Raw genomic sequence first — 17,561 nt, 5'->3', positions numbered from 1 at the left:
ACCGGGACCAGGCGAGCCAAGGTCCAGGGCCATGGGCATCACCTGCTTAGCAGGCTTGCCCCAGGTGCAAGGTTTGATTGACTGCAGCCACGTGGCCCTACCCGTTCTGTTAGGGGAATTTTCTGGGGGCTTCCCTCTGGGATCCTGCATTGAGTTGAATTCAGCTAATACAAAACTTGCAACAGACAGTATGCAGTTAAAAACGTTCTTTATTTGACCAATACGCATTGGGAGAGAGATGCCGGATGGATACCAACTTCTCTCTAACATCACACGAACACATCTGATACACTATTTCCAAAGAGTCCTATTCCCCGCCCAGTCTGTCATACAAACTGGATTGGTCCAATTACATTAATACACATTATTTACCTTGGCCAATAGCATTCTATCCTTTAGCATAATTGGGAACTCATTGGTTAACTGGACTTGGACATCTTTCCCCCCCGCTGCTCAGCAACCTTACCCACGCACGTCTGACAGGTTCAGGGTTCGCTCTCGTGTACTATGAGAACTAAAAGGGACTTAGGGTTTAGTCCTGTGCTGGGTCATTAGTCCTGTCTAGCTATACCTTATCAGGCCAAGAGTGAGGAGCAGAATGCTCCTATTCATTTTAATTAGCAATTGAATCCTTCTATTCATTCCATTATCCAATACCTCATAGCTGCAAGGTCTTCCAAAGCCTGTCACTGATTAAGTTCTATACTTCATTGTTCCAGACAATTTGGCCTGTCTGGTTCTGCGTTTTCCCATTATGCTTTTAGGACAGACTGCCCTTGGCCAAAGCTCACAAGAGATTCAAAACTACATTTTAAAATTACAATATTTGTTAAAAATTCACTACTATTGATTGTATTATGTTTAATAAACAATACATTTGTACAATATATGTATAAGACCATAAGCGTGCAGGAAGGTTTTTTGACTCAGTATGTAGACAGGCCAACTAGAGGTGAGGCTATATTGGATCTGGTGCTGGGAAATGAGCCAGACCAGGTGCTAGACTTGGAAGTTGGTGTGCATTTTGGTGATAGTGACCACAATTCGGTTACGTTCACCTTAGTGATGGAAAGGGATAGGCATGAACCTCGGGCCAGTGGTTTTAGCTGGGGGAAGGGTAATTATGAGGCTATTAGGAGAGAATTAGGAAACATAGGTTGGACTAGGAGATTACAGGGACTGGGAACGTCCGACATGTGGAGTTTTTTCAAGGAGCAGCTACTGCGAGTCTGTGATAGGTATGTCCCTGTCAGGCAAGGAGGAATTGGTAGGGCTAGGGAACCGTGGTGCACCAAAAAAGTTTCTTTGTTGGTTAAAAAGAAAAAGGAGGCTTATGTTCGGATGAGACGTGAGCACTCGGGTAGTGCACTAGAAAGCTTTAGATTGGCTAAGAGGGAGTTGAAGAGCGAGCTTAGAAGGGCTAAAAGGGGACATGAGAAGACTTTGGCGGATAGGGTTAAAGAGAATCCTAAGGCGTTCTATAGGTATGTCAAGAACAGAAGGTTGGTTAGGGCAAGTTTAGGGCCAGTTATAGATGGCAGAGGGAAGTTATGTGTGGAACCGGAGGAGATTGGTGAAGCATTGAACCAATATTTCTCTTCGGTGTTCACGCAAGGGGACATGAATATAGCTGAGGAGGACACTGGGTTGCAAGGGAGTAGAATAGACAGTATTACAGTTGATAAGGAGGATGTGCAGGATATTCTGGAGGGTCTGAAAATAGATAAATCCCCTGGTCCGGATGGGATTTATCCAAGGATTCTCTGGGAGGCAAGAGAAGTGATTGCAGAGCCTCTGGCTCTGATCTTCAGGTCGTCGTTGGCCTCTGGTATAGTACCAGAAGATTGGAGGTTAGCGAATGTTGTCCCATTGTTTAAGAAGGGGAACAGAGACTTCCCCGGGAATTATAGACCGGTGAGTCTCACTTCTGTTGTCGGCAAGATGTTGGAAAAAATTATAAGGGATAGGATTTATAGTTATTTGGAGAGTAATGAATTGATAGGTGATAGTCAGCATGGTTTTGTGGCAGGTAGGTCGTGCCTTACTAACCTTATTGAGTTTTTTGAGAAAGTGACCAAGGAGGTGGATGGGGGCAAGGCAGTGGACGTGGTATATATGGATTTTAGTAAGGCGTTTGATAAGGTTCACCATGGTAGGCTTCTGCAGAAAATGCAGATGTATGGGATTGGGGGTGATCTAGGAAATTGGATCAGGAATTGGCTAGCGGATAGGAAACAGAGGGTGGTGGTTGATAGTAAATATTCATCATGGAGTGCGGTTACAAGTGGTGTACCTCAGGGATCTGTTTTGGGGCCACTGCTGTTTGTAATATTTATTAATGATCTGGATGAGGGTATAGTTGGGTGGATTAGCAAATTTGCTGATGACACCAAAGTCGGTGGTGTGGTAGACAGTGAGGAAGGGTGTCGTAGTTTGCAGGAAGACTTAGACAGGTTGCAAAGTTGGGCCGAGAGGTGGCGGATGGAGTTTAATGCGGAGAAGTGTGAGGTAATTCACTTTGGTAGGAATAACAGATGTGTTGAGTATAGGGCTAACGGGAGGACTTTGAATAGTGTGGAGGAGCAGAGGGATCTAGGTGTATGTGTGCATAGATCCCTGAAAGTTGGGAATCAAGTAGATAAGGTTGTTAAGAAGGCATATGGTGTCTTGGCGTTTATTGGTAGGGGGATTGAATTTAGGAGTCGTAGCGTTATGTTGCAACTGTACACAACTCTGGTGCGGCCGCACTTGGAGTACTGTGTGCAGTTCTGGTCCCCACATTACAGGAAGGATGTGGAGGCTTTGGAGAGGGTGCAGAGGAGGTTTACCAGGATGTTGCCTGGTATGGAGGGGAGATCCTATGAGGAGAGGCTGAGGGATTTGGGATTGTTTTCGCTGGAAAGGCGGCGGCTAAGAGGGGATCTTATTGAAACATATAAGATGATTAGAGGTTTAGATAGGGTGGATAGTGATAGCCTTTTTCCTCTGATGGAGAAATCCAGCACGAGGGGGCATGGCTTTAAATTGAGGGGGGGTAGTTATAGAACCGATGTCAGGGGTAGGTTCTTTACCCAGAGGGTGGTGAGGGATTGGAATGCCCTGCCAGCATCAGTAGTAAATGCGCCTAGTTTGGGGGCGTTTAAGAGATCCGTAGATAGGTTCATGGACGAAAAGAAATTGGTTTAGGTTGGAGGGTCACAGTTTTTTTTTTTAACTGGTCGGTGCAACATCGTGGGCCGAAGGGCCTGTTCTGCGCTGTAATGTTCTATGTTCTATGTTCTATAATTAGGCCACTCGGCCCATCGAGTCTGCTCCCCCCTTCAATCATGGCTGATATTTTTCTCATCCCCATTCTCCTGCCTTTTCCCCATAACCCCTGATCGCCTTATCAATCAAGAATCTATCTATCTCTGTCTTAAAGATATTCAATGACTTGGCCTCCACAGTCTTCTGCGGCAAAGAGTTCCACAGATTCATCACTCACTGGCTGAAGAAATTCCTCCTCATCTCTGTTTTAAAGGATCGTCCCTTTAGCCTGAGGTTGTGCCCTCTGGTTCTAGTTTTTCCTCCTAATGAACATAGCCTCTCCACATCCACTCTATCCAGGCCTCGGAGTATCCTGTAAGTTTCAATAAGATCCCCCCTCATCCTTCTAAACTCCAAAGAGTACAGACCCAGAGTCCTCAACCGTTCCTCATACGACAAGCTCTTCATTCCAGGGATCATTCTTGTGGACCTTCTCTGGACACTTTCCAAGGCCAGCATGTCCTTCCTTAGATACGGAGCCCAAAATTGCTCACAATACTCCAAATGGGGTCTGACCAGAGCCTTATACAGCCTCAGAAGTACATCCCTGCTCTTGTATTCTAGCCCTCTCGACATGAATGCTAACATTGCATTTGCCTTCCTAACTGCCGACTGAACCTGCACGTTAACCTTAAGAGAATCTTGAACAAGGATGCCCAAGTCCCTTTGTGTTTCTGATTTCCTAAGCATTTTCCCATTTAGAAAATAGTCTATGCCTCCATTCCTCCTTCCAAAGTGCATAACCTCACACTTTTCCACATTGTATTCCATCTGCCACTTCTTTGCCCACTCGCCTAACCTGTCCAAGTCCTTCTGCAGCCCCCCCTGCTTCCTCAATACTACCTGTCCCTCTACATATCTTTGTATCATCTGCAAACTTAGCAACAGTGCCTTCAGTTCCTTCCTCCAAATCGTTAATGTATATTGTGAAAAGTTGAGTATGAGGTTGAGTAAAAGGCACATCGTGATAGCTTTAGTATATATAAGGCACATTATGGTCCCTATTTTAGACTAGTCTACTTTGTTTTAAAAGCCCCTTAGTAAGCAGTGGTCTTACCATCCCCTGCTACTCACTCCATGGCACCATTCATGAACTGCAAAGGATGCCCCACCCTCAACGTGCAGCTTGTCTGAGACCACACGATGCGCTTCATGTAGGTTTGTGCCCGTTTCCCAGCGAGCGTCCATCACAGTTACGTCTTGGACTGCTCTCAGATCCCAACAGTCTTGAGGGAGAGCAGCGGCTGGAGGGATGGCCCCCTCGGGGACAGGGGTACCCCCTCAGGAGGTGGCAGATGATGCCAGTACGGAGACCGCAAATACCAACAGAGACTTGATATAATGAGGCTCACGCTTCAACGTGCGCATTGGTGGAGCAGGTGATTGGCCGGCTGAAGATGTGGTTCCGGTGCCTGGACCGGTTGGGGGGGAATGCCCTACAATACTGCCCCCAGAGGCTCTTCCGCATCATTGCAGTCTGCTGTGCTCTCCACAACGTGGCCCTGCAGGGAGGAGATCACCCAGACCTGGAGGAGATGGAAGAACGCCACATCACCTCGGATGAGGAGGATGTCGAGGAGAGTGGTGAGTGTGACCATGCAGAGAAGGCAGAAGAACCCCAGCAATGGACAGGGCCCGAATGGGCCGATGCGCTAGGGATGGCCTCATAGCGTCTCGCTTCAGGGATGAGCAGGACTAGGGGGCGACTAGCTCTCCCACTGTGGGGACTAACATCTCACCAGTGATGTGGTGCCAGCAGTCTGCTCCCATGCTGTTGCCAGGCATCATGGGCAGGGCACTGAAGCTATTGGCCGGATCTGTGGGAGAATGATGAAGACTTGCGTTGAGGACAGAGCGATGCTCCTCTCATCCTCAGCAAGGTGTCTTACTCCCGCCTGACGGACAGCTCAACGCGTCCTGTCATCGAACGGGCTTATCATCGGGCTCAGAAATGCGGGGTGCACAGTGCCAGTTACTACAGGCCTCACCCACGCCAGGGGCCCTGGTGTTCACAACCATCTTACAGCCGAGGTGGGCAACCTGGCAGCACCTCGATAGCCCTTGTCATCAAGATCACTAGTGGCACAGTGGTTAGCACTGCTGCCTCACAGTGCCAGGGACCCGGGTTCAATTCCCGGCTTTGGTCACTGTCTGTGCGAAGTCTGCACGTTCTCCCCGTGTCTGCGTGGGTTTCCTCCGGGTGCTCCGGTTTCCTCCTACACTGTTGCCAGGCATCAGTGCCCTGCCCATGATGCCTGGCAACAGCATGGGAGCAGACTGCTGGCACCACATCACTGGTGAGATGTTAGTCCCCACAGTGGGAGAGCTAGTCGCCCCCTAGTCCTGCTCATCCCTGAAGCGAGACGCTATGAGGCCATCCCTAGCGCATCGGCCCATTGCCGGGGTTCTTCTGCCTTAGGTTGATTGGCCATGCTAAATTGACCCCTGTGTCACAGGATTAACGGGGTAAATATGTAGGGTTATGGGGATTGGTCCTGGGTGGGATTGTGGTTGGTGTATTCTTGATGGGCTGAACGGCCTCCTTCTGCACTGTAGGGATTCTATTATGCAATGATTCTATGAGAGGGGTGGGTTTGATGGAGGGGTGGGTGTGGTGAGAAGGTTCACCCTTCCATGGTTGAGGTTTGGGCTCCAGGGTTGGGGGTGGGGGTGGGGGGGTGGGTGAGGGGTGCCTATGCCAGTGCAATGCCTCCTTACTGCGATACCGGTGTGGGAGGGAAGTAGCACTGTCATTCTCGCAATCCACAGGGATGAGACGCCCAGTGAGTGCGGTGGCTCCCTCAAGCTTGGTGGCAATAACAGACTGGGTGGAGGCTCTGTTGGTGAACAAAGTGAAATTTATTGACAAATATTCAGTACAAAATGGTGACTTATCAACACTAGTGCCTATATTCACCCAGTAAATACCTGCGGTTTCTCAATCTTCCTCATCCTCACGCTACGTTTCGGTGTCTCCCCGGGATCCACAGCTGAGGTTGAGGTGGTCTGCTGATTTCCACACCCTGTTACCTGGGATGACCTTGACGGGTATCCCCGGGAGGCCGGGACCTGGAGGGTCCAGGCCTGCTTTCAGGCAGCACAGATGGTTAACTGCTGCCCTCCTCAGTGTCAGGGGCTGAGGTGTGTTGCGCACAGGGAGGGGGGTGTCAGATGGGTTGGTGACACCCAGGGTCCCCTGGCTGGAGGACTCCATGCCGATCCTCTTCCCTTTGAGTACCCGGGGGGCCTCTGTGCTCCTTCATGTGATGGAGGGGCAGCTGGAGTGAGGTCCAGAAGCCGCACAGTCCTCTGGCGCTGACACTTGTGGATTCCCACCAGTGCCTGCACCGTGCGGTCAAAACCTGGCACCATGGAGCTCACACCCTCAGACATGGAGGTCATGAGCTGAGCCATGGAGTGGACATCTTCTGCCGTGGAGTGCTCGTCATGCACCAAGGTCTCCATTGCGGACACCACCCTCACAATGTTGGCCTGGTTGCACTGCAGTGACTCCACCATCTCCTCGGATAGGTGATGGGACTCTTCCAGTTGGCCTTGCACTCCGAGGAGGGCTGCTGTCATCCCTTCCTGATACTCACGACTCTGCCCTTGCAGCTCCAGCAGCTGTGGGATGACCTGGCCCAGGGACACGTCATCACCCTCAGGCTCAGCAGAGTCCTGGCCTCCGGCACCCCTCCAGCCAGTTCGCTGGGACATCCCCACCTCTGCCTTCACCTGCTGTGGATCTTCAGCTGTGAGGTGCTCACCAGGGAGTGACCTAGAAGCCTGTCTACTGAGTGACCCCACCGAGGTGTGAGTATGTGTGTTGGTGCCAGGTGCGGGTGACAGCAGGGACGCCTCTTCAAAGCTGGGGTTGGAGAAGTCCCCCTCTGAGCTGCTGGAGTCTGGTGCTTCCAGGGGACGGGAGGATGGTCCAGGTACCTCCGATGGTCAGCCTGCGAGAGAGGCCACATGGCATCAGTGCATTACATGGGACACAGAGGGAACATTGTTTACCCACTTGAACCTTGAGAAATGACACATTGTGTTGAGGATTCCCACATTTCTTTGCTGTTCTCACTTCACTAGCAGCACAGGCACGCTCTTCCTCCTCCCCAGCCAGCTTGAGGGCTCACTGCTCAAAACATGAGCAGCTTTGCAGCTTGGGCATGACTCTCGCTGGCTGCGTCCACTCACGCTTGTTGTGGTGGAGCTTGTCCTAAAATGACACAGATAGTGTGGTGATACTGTGCATTTAAGAAATGTATTTTAATCATGTTTCTCTCCTGGATGCTTTCTTTAGCACGTCCCTGGGATTTTGTCGGCCCTGCGTTGTCTGTGTCCTTTATTGTTACTGAAGCAGTATAATTGACATCGTGGTTGTTTTAATTTGAACTAATGCCGTGTTCTGTGGCTTTAATGTTCTCCTGAGATTGCAGAGTAGAGCTTGTTTTGGGATAATTGAAAGATCAGGTTATATGACTGGGGATAGCTATTTTTCACAAAGCGTTCCAGTTTTAGTTTCAGTTTTCAGAAGTTGCTTGGAGCTGCTTTAAGATCTGGCTGGTTGTAGGGATTCGCATTCTAATCAGTATTCTGTAACTTGATTTTTGTGTCTCTGTGCCCTGTTTGAGAGCTGATATCCACTCCATCTGACGAAGGAGCAGCGCTCCGAAAGCTAATGGTATTTGCTACCAAATAAACCTGTTGGACTTTAACCTGGTGTTGTTAAAACTCTTACTGTGTTCACCCCAGTCCAACGCCGGCATCTCCACATCGGAGCTGAGAGAAACAGCGGTATTTTCCCCCGCTCTGGAGGTGGGGTTTTCCGGCTAAGGGTTGCTGTCTAGATTCTGCTTTTGAGTTAAGGGAGAGCAATCTCTCTCTTTCCTCCTCTCTGAAGTCTGGAGACTGGAAGCTGCCAGAGACTGGGTTTATCTCTCTGAAGTTTGGTTGTTTTGAGGATATATCCTTCTCTGAAAACTGCTGGCTTGGATTTCTGTCGATAAGCGTTACAAAGCTGAAAATCCAGCATCACATGAGCACACTTGTTTTTGTTCTAAGTCTGAAGAAGGGTGCATGTCTGTGCGGCGTCTGCACGTTCTCCCCGTGTCTGCGTGGGTTTCCTCCGGGTTCTCCAGTTTCCTCCCACAGTCTGAAAGACGTGCTGGTTAGGGTGCGTCGGCTGTGCTAAATTCTCCCTCAGTGTACCCGAACAGGAGCCGGTGTGTGGCGACTAGGGGATTTTCACAGTAACTTCATTGCAGTGTTAACGTAAGCCTACTTGTGAGACTGATAAATAAATTTTAACTCTGTTTTTCGCACCAGAACCGACACTGCCATTTTTTGCTAATATTTTGCAGGATTACTATGTTGTCATCTCTCCAAAAACTCAGATGCAATTCAGTCAGCTTGTGGCAAAGGGTTCACAGTTTACACCAATGACCTAATTCCCAAAAGCATGAGATAAAAGCGGGAAGATGAGAGATTCAGTTATACCTTGTCTCGGCTGAGTAACAGCGTTTGTACAAAGTGTTTCCTTTAATGATAACCAGCAGAGGGCCCCCTGGACATACCACTGGACGTACTGTCCACCTCAGTGTCTCAGTGGCAGCACTCCTGCCTCAGAATGAAGAATACTCTGCACTCATTGTCCCACTCCAGCCCTGAGTACAAAACCCAGGCCCACACTTGCACTGTACCAAGTGCCATCACTCCCATGGAATGTCAAACAAAGACTGCATCATCTCCTTTCAGGATCCCATTGGAATATTAAAAGAGCGGGCGAGCTCTCATAGTGTCCCGATCCTTATTTACCCCGAAACAAAGATCACTAATACTGATTATTTATTTGACTATCTGCTGTGGGATCTTGGCCGTTGCAAATTGGCTACATTTCCTTACATTGCAACTGCACAACTTTGACTCAAATGGTGCTAAATACTTTGGGGTGTACCAATTTTTTGAAATGTGAAAAGAAAGACTTCTATTCCTATAATGGCTGGGATTCTCCCAGTTCACTGCGCTGCTCTAGCAGTGGGACTGGGACGGCAGTCTCCAGGCCTGCAAGCGTCCCACCCCCCCACAGCTTCCACACGCCAGGAGAGGTTCCCACCAGCGGGGTTAGTGGGTGAATGGGTCAAGGCTGGCCAACGGTGGGGGCCGGTGAGGGGGGTCGTGGCTGGCCATTGGGGTTGTCTGGGCTGGCCATGAGGGTGTGGGGGAGTCAGGACTGGCCATGAGGGTGTGGGGGAGTCAGGACTGGCCATGGGGGTGTGGGGGAGTCAGGACTGGCCATGGTGGTGGGTGGGGTCAGGGCTGGCCATGGGGGTGGGGATCGGGGCTGGCCATTGGGAGTTGTCGGGGCTGGCAATGGGGGTAGGGGGTGGTCGGGGCTGGCTTTGGGGGTGGGGGGTGGAGATCAGGGCTGGCCATGGTGGTGGCGTGTGGTCTGGGCTGGCCATGGTGGTGTGTTGGGGGGGGGGCGGGGGGGGGGGGGGGGGCGAGGGGGTGGGGGAGTCAGGGCTGGCCATGAGGATGTGGGGGAGTTGGGGCTGGCCAGGGGGATGGGTGGGGTTGGGGGGGTGTTGGGGCTGTCGGGGGGGGGGGGGGGGTTTGTGCGTGTTGGGGCTGACCATCGGGAGGGAGATTGAGGCTGGCCCGGAGTGAGGGGCGGGGGGGGGAGCGCAAGGGGGGATATCAGGGCTGGCCCAGTGGGGGAGGGAGTGGGGGGGAAGGGTGAGCCAGTGATTGGGGGGTGGGGAGCTCGGGTAGGCCAGCAATCAGGGTGAGGGTTCAGGGGTTCAGTAACATTGGGAAGGCCAGTAGTCGGGAGGCCGCCATTGGGGGAACCACTGCACAAGCAGCGTTCTCGGCACTTTCAGATCGGCGCTTGTGCAGCGGCTCACTCAGTGCTACGCTGCCGGCCTCTCCAGCAGGAACAGGCCCCTTCCCCCATTCTTCAGCCTGAATCTCTCTAAGGCACTCTGCATTGCACAGTGTCAGAGATTCATTCTGGTAAATACGCCCAATAAACGGTGGGAAATACTCCTGTTTTCCCACCCGTCGGGCACTTAGTTTTGTTTTGGGAGAATCCTGGAGTAACATCTTTCACAATGTCCCAAGACACCTACAGCACTACATAAATAAGAGTTCTTTGTTTCTATCCATTTATCCATCTATTCATCTTTCTATCTTTCTTTCTGTCTATTTTATTTATCTGAGTCTGTGATCCAGTATCTATTTATCTCCATTAACAGAGTGGATCAGATCTGAATAAATAGACTACTAAAATAGTAATTTTTCAGTGGACAATAAATGTCGTATCAGAGCCCAGATTCCTGGTTAACAAGGGGGTTAAAAGTTATCAGTCATTCTTTAACCTCACACCAACACATCATGGCCTGAATTTCACAACTGTTACTCATGCTGTTAACTCACTGAAATGAAACAAGTATATTGGAACATTTAAAATAATGCTAATTATCTTAATTTGTGAGGGGAATTTGGGAGGGGAATTTTAACGGGCGTCTCTCCTCCTGGCTGATGAGTTGGCGAGAGAGCTGCATTACCCCTCCAGGAGCCCTGCTGGTATGGAATGCCACTCAGGCACATAAATAGCCAGTACACGGCCTATCCTCAGATCAAGGACCCCAAGACGTGCTGGTTAATCAGAGTGTGGAGATGCCGGCGTTGGACTGGGGTAAACACAGTAAGAAGTTTAACAACACCAGGTTAAAGTCCAACAGGTTTATTTGGTAGCAAAAGCCACACAAGCTTTCGAGGCTCTGAGCCCCTTCTTCAGGTGAGTGGGAATTCTGTTCACAAACAGAACTTATAAGACACAGACTCAATTTACATGAATAATGGTTGGAATGCGAATACTTACAACTAATCCAGTCTTTAAGAAACAAAACAATGGGAGTGGAGAGAGCATCAAGACAGGCTAAAAAGATGTGTATTGTCTCCAGACAAGACAGCCAGTGAAACTCTGCAGGTCCACGCAACTGTGGGAGTTACAAATAGTGTGACATAAATTCTGATTCTAGGATCGCATGATAAAGACTCAGGAGGAAAAAAGCAGAAATATTTATGTGAAATAGTGTGACATAAACCCAATATCCCGGTTGAGGCCGTCCTTGTGTGTGCGGAACCTGGCTATCAGTTTCTGCTCCGCGACTCTGCGCTGTCGTGTGTCGCGAAGGCCGCCTTGGAGAACGCTTACCCGAATATCAGAGGCCGAATGCCCGTGACCGCTGAAGTGCTCCCCAACAGGAAGAGAACAGTCTTGCCTGGTGATTGTCGAGCGGTGTTCATTCATCCGTTGTCGCAGCGTCTGCATAGTTTCCCCAATGTACCATGCCTCGGGACATCCTTTCTTGCAGCGTATCAGGTAGACAACGTTGGCCGAGTTGCAAAGAGTATGTACCGTGTACCTGGTGGATGGTGTTCTCACGTGAGATGATGGCATCTGTGTCGATGAACAAGACTTCTTCACCGCACGGGACCTTCAACCGGTGCTATACACTAGATACATCGATGACATTTTCTTCCTTTGGACTCATGGTGAACAATCACTGAAACAACTCTATGATGACATCAACAAGTTCCATCCCACCATCAGGCTCACCATAGACTACTCTCCGGAATCGGTTGCATTCTTGGACACGCGCATCTCCATTAAGGACGGTCACCTCAGCACCTCACTGTACCGCAAGCCCACGGATAACCTCACGATGCTCCACTTCTCCAGCTTCCACCCTAAACACGTTAAAGAAGCCATCCCCTACGGACAAGCCCTCCGTATACACAGGATCTGCTCGGATGAGGAGGATCGCAACAGACACCTCCAGACGCTGAAAGATGCCCTCATAAGAACAGGATATGGCGCTAGACTCATTGATCAACAGTTCCAACGCGCCACAGCGAAAAACCGCACCGACCTCCTCAGAAGACAAACACGGGACACAGTGGACAGAGTACCCTTCGTTGTCCAGTACTTCCCCGGAGCGGAGAAGCTACGGCATCTCCTCCGGAGCCTTCAACATGTCATTGATGAAGACGAACATCTCGCCAAGGCCATCCCCACACCCCCACTTCTTGCCTTCAAACAACCGCACAACCTCAAACAGACCATTGTCCGCAGCAAACTACCCAGCCTTCAGGAGAACAGTGACCAAGACACCACACAACCCTGCCACAGCAACCTCTGCAAGACGTGCCGGATCATCGACACAGATGCCATCATCTCACGTGAGAACACCATCCACCAGGTACACGGTACATACTCTTGCAACTCGGCCAACGTTGTCTACCTGATACGCTGCAAGAAAGGATGTCCCGAGGCATGGTACATTGGGGAAACTATGCAGACGCTGCGACAACGGATGAATGAACACCGCTCGACAATCACCAGGCAAGACTGTTCTCTTCCTGTTGGGGAGCACTTCAGCGGTCACGGGCATTCGGCCTCTGATATTCGGGTAAGCGTTCTCCAAGGCGGCCTTCGCGACACACGACAGCGCAGAGTCGCGGAGCAGAAACTGATAGCCAGGTTCCGCACACACAAGGACGGCCTCAACCGGGATATTGGGTTTATGTCACACTATTTCACATAAATATTTCTGCTTTTTTCCTCCTGAGTCTTTATCATGCGATCCTAGAATCAGAATTTATGTCACACTATTTGTAACTCCCACAGTTGCGTGGACCTGCAGAGTTTCACTGGCTGTCTTGTCTGGAGACAATACACATCTTTTTAGCCTGTCTTGATGCTCTCTCCACTCCCATTGTTTTGTTTCTTAAAGACTGGATTAGTTGTAAGTATTCGCATTCCAACCATTATTCATGTAAATTGAGTCTGTGTCTTATAAGTTCTGTTTGTGAACAGAATTCCCACTCACCTGAAGAAGGGGCTCAGAGCCTCGAAAGCTTGTGTGGCTTTTGCTACCAAATAAACCTGTTGGACTTTAACCTGGTGTTGTTAAACTTCTTACTGTGTTAATCAGAGGCCAGCCACCTCTTTTAAATGGCAGCACCACGGGGGAGACAAGGCTGCGAGCAAACAACACCCACCCTAGGCCTAGGATCATCCATGGATCCCAGGCCATACAGGTGAGGGTGGGAGGGGTTTGCAGAATGGGGGACATGGGGAAGGGGGAGGTGGGAGGCTCACTAGCAAGGATAAAGGACTGGATATACCCCCTTCCCAATGCTGGGTCGGTCTTTACCAAGTCAGCACTGCTGCCTCAGAGCGCCAGGGACATAGGTTTGATTCCAGCCTTGGGTTGTCAACTGCGCGGAGTTTGCACGTTCTCCCCGTGTCTGCGTGGGTTTCCTCTGGGCGCTCTGATTTCCACTCACAGTCCAAAGATATGCAGGTTAGGTGGATTGGCCATGCTAAATTGCCCTTTAGTATCCCAAGTTGTGTAGGTTAGGTGGATTAGCCATGGGATAGGGTGGGGTGGACCTGGGTAAGATGCTCTGTCAGAGGGTTGGTGCAGACTTGATGGGCTGAATGGTCTCCGGCGTCAGGAGATTATGATTCTACCAATGCTGGGTCCCTCAATCAGACACTGACTAACTTTGAACAAGGGAACCCCTCAGGGAGGTAAATAGTCTGCACAGGCTGGGTCATCATGTTCCCAGCAGGGTGACAGGCCTACCCGCTGCTGGGTTAATACTAGCGGCAGCAGCAAGGGGCCCTTAAGTGGTTGTTAAATGTCCCATAAAGGCCCTCAATTCGCAGTGGGGTGGGATCTCTGACTACAGGCCTTTCTGTCCTGGAGTGAATTTTGATGGAGATGGGAAGTCAGTGGGGTGCTCCCATGCCACCTTCCGGCTGAATTAAATTCCATCCCTGCCTCCACACACATGCCAAGAGAGAGGCCATAAAACCCCCCTCCAGGGCTGAGATTGAAAACATACGGGCATACGATTTGTACAGATTATTTTCCTCATGTCTGCGAAATGTAAACCTCTTTCTGGAATTCACAAAATCATTATGCCACTTCAGTGCATTACTGAGGGAGTGTTACTCTGCCAGAGGTGCCATCTTTTGGATAAGTCATGAGCCCAAGATCCCATCTGTCCTGTCAGCTTGGCATGAAAGATCCCAAGGCAATAAATTGAAGAGCAAGAAAAGGTTCCTTCGCCAATATTTATACTGCAACCAACATCATGAAAATCAATTATCTGGTTATTATCTCATTGCTGTTTGTGGGGGCTTGCCATGTGGAAACTCACACAACTGTGACCACACTGCAATTAGTTGTAAAACACATCGAGACGTGAGTCTGTGGCTCACATTACCCATGGATCTCGGTGTCTGTGAGATCAGCGCACAGTGAGTTAAAACCACTTCCAGTTCTGCTGAACAGGGATGTTTTGTGAAGCAGGCTAAGGCAAAATGTCACACTGAAGGAATCAGCAAAGATCATTCGTCCACGCCTGGAGGGTGTGAGACATTCCGTTTTGGATAATCTATAGTAATAGTGATTGCAGAGTTTAAGTGGACCATATAACCAAGGTAACCGAATCACTGGGAGAGACTGAGGACTTCAGTATGTTTTACTGGCTGCTTGTATAGTTTGCATTGTTTGTCTTTTCATGTATTGTAGTTCAGCATCACTATGCATGGAACATAGAAATCAAAAATAGAAAGAGTTTTGTGTAAACCATTGCTGTCACCATGTTGGAATTGTGAAACATGGAGTGAAGACATGGTAGCTAAATTTGCAGATGATACAAAGATAGACAGGAAAGTATGTTGTGAAGACACATGGAGTTTGCAAGTTTGCAGATGGATATAGATAGGTTGAGTGAGTGGTCAAAAATCTGGCAGATGGTGTATAATGTGGGAAAAAGTGAAGTGCATAGAATCCCTACAGTACAGAAGGAGGCCATTCGGCCCATCGAGTCTGCACCGACCACAATCCCACCCAACCTCTATTCCCGTAACCCCACACATTTATCCTGCTAATCTCCTGATACTTGGGCAATTTAGCACGGCCAATCAACCTAACCCACACATCTTTGGAGTGTGGGAGGAAACCGGATTACCCGGAGGAAACCCACAGGTACAGGGAGTAAGTGCAAACTCCACACAAACAGTGACCTGAGACCGGAATTGAACCCGGGTCCCTGGCGCTGTGAGGCAGCAGTGCTAACCATTGTGCCACCCCAACAATGGCACCCAACGTGGGGCCTGAACCCACGACCCTGAGATTAAGAGTCTCATGTTCTACCGACTGAGCTAGCTGGGCGCAAGGTGTTCACTTTGGCAGTGATGCGCTATCAATTAGGCAAAAGACTACTTGTGTGCCAATACAACTGTAGGCTTTTATTCATTACAGAACCAGGAGCACATCCCAACAGATAACCGACCCGAACTGAACAAGGGGGAGGAAACAGCCACCTTTATACTAGGTGACAAGGGGAGGAGCCGGCAGGGGATGTGTCCAGGCATGACCAACACAACAACGGAGGTCCAGGCAGGACAAAGGCGCAACTGAAGTCCACCACAGGCAGGAAGAATGAAAAAGCAGAGTATTACTTAAATGGAGAATGACTGCGGAATGCTGGGGGTGCCGAGGGATCGAGGCGTCTTGTGCACGAGTCACAAAAAGTTAGTATGCAGGTGCAGCACGTTATCATGGAATGCTCTCCTTTATTACAACAGGAATTAAACATGAAAGTAAAGATGTTATGCTCCCGTTATACAAGGTGAGACCACATCTTGAATACTGTGTGCAGTTTTGGCCTCCTTATTTAAGGAAGGATGTAAATACATTGGGGGCAGTTCAGAGGAGGTTTACTAGATTGATACCTGCGATGAACAGGATATGTTGGAAAGGCAGGGTTTAATTTGACTGAGTGTTCTTGCTGGATTGTGTAACGGGTTTGTTAAAAATGGATTCAGCGGCTAGTCACAACTGATGTCTGCGTACTCTGTGTTTAATGTAACAAAACAAAACAGAGCAGAAAAGCAGTTGCCATCAAAAGGCGCTGTAGAAATGCAAGTCATATTTCACTACATGGTAATGAGGCCTCGAGTGAAATATATCCAGATCCAACATCAGCACCAGGCTACGACACACACAGATAACCTGTATCGTTATATTAAACATTGTCCCATCACAGTGCACAAGCATTCATTAAGCCAATGAGAGAGAGAATATTTGTGTGTATCACGTGCAGGCACAATAAAGAATATGAAATTACAACACATTTTAAAAAAAGAATATTTTAATCTTTTACTTGGATCAAACGTAAAGCAAATATTTGCCGAAATAATCAGCATTTGGCAAAGAATATTGATACTTCAAATAATTGATACTTTTTATTTCCACCATCAGGTGTTTACCCAGATTATCTCAATCCAATGAGCGGAAGGCCTGCCCTGTGCTGAAAAACAGAGGAAGCTACCTTAAATACTGCTGCCGGGGGGAGTCCAGAACTGGTGACATCTGTTCCTGCAGGATGAGGCGAGCTAATCTGTCAAGGACCGTAACCCTAAAGAAACTGAATTTCTAAACACACATTGGAGTCACAACATCACATTGCTTAGTTTAAACCCAAATTGTTTTTTTTTTTATGAAGCTACATATTTCTGCTAACTGGGAAGATGCCCAATTTTAGAAGCGGTAAGGAGCATGGATGGGTCCATTTTTATAAGGTGTTATGCGGTTTCTTACTGCGCCCACCCCAGTCCAATGCCGGACCTTAAAAGGTGGGGTTATGGGAATAGGGCCTGGGTGGGATTGTGGTCGGTGCAGACTCGATGGGCCGAGCGGCCTCCTTCTGCAGTGTTGGGGTTCTATGGTTCGGTAACCAGCTGACTCAGCTACAAAAATGGAGGACAGCAAGTATACTGTCCGCCATTTTAGATGAGGTCGATTTTTTAAAAAGTTAATTTATGGGATGTGGACATCGCTGGCTGGTCCAGCTTTTATTGCCCATCCCTAATTGCCCTGGAGTTGGGTGGCAGTTAAGAGTCAACCACATTGCTATCCATCTGGAGTCACATGTAGGCAGATTTCCTTCTCTTAAGGGCATCATGAACCAGAAGGTTTTTATGACAATAGTTTCATGGTCATCAGTAGACCTCTAATTTCAGATTTTTTTTGTTAAATTCAGATCTGTGGTGGGATCTGAATCTGGGTCCCTAGAGCATTACCCTGGGTCCCTGGGTTGCTACTCCAGTGACAATACCACAAAACTACTGCTTCTCCAGGAACACATGTTGGGAATGGCTA

At 49.2% G+C, this 17,561-nt stretch overlaps 1 non-coding gene across 1 annotated transcript; it reads right to left on the bottom strand.

The window, feature by feature from the left end:
* Positions 1–15,496: 15,496 nt before the first annotated feature.
* On the bottom strand, positions 15,497–15,569 carry trnak-cuu (transfer RNA lysine (anticodon CUU)). The gene has a single exon. It is a non-coding gene; the product is annotated as a tRNA-Lys (tRNA).
* Positions 15,570–17,561: the final 1,992 nt, after the last annotated feature.

The sequence above is a fragment of the Mustelus asterias genome, chromosome 19, assembly GCF_964213995.1.
Source record: "Mustelus asterias chromosome 19, sMusAst1.hap1.1, whole genome shotgun sequence".
Classification (NCBI taxonomy): domain Eukaryota; kingdom Metazoa; phylum Chordata; class Chondrichthyes; order Carcharhiniformes; family Triakidae; genus Mustelus; species Mustelus asterias.
This window is presented reverse-complemented; position numbering and strand designations above follow the sequence as displayed.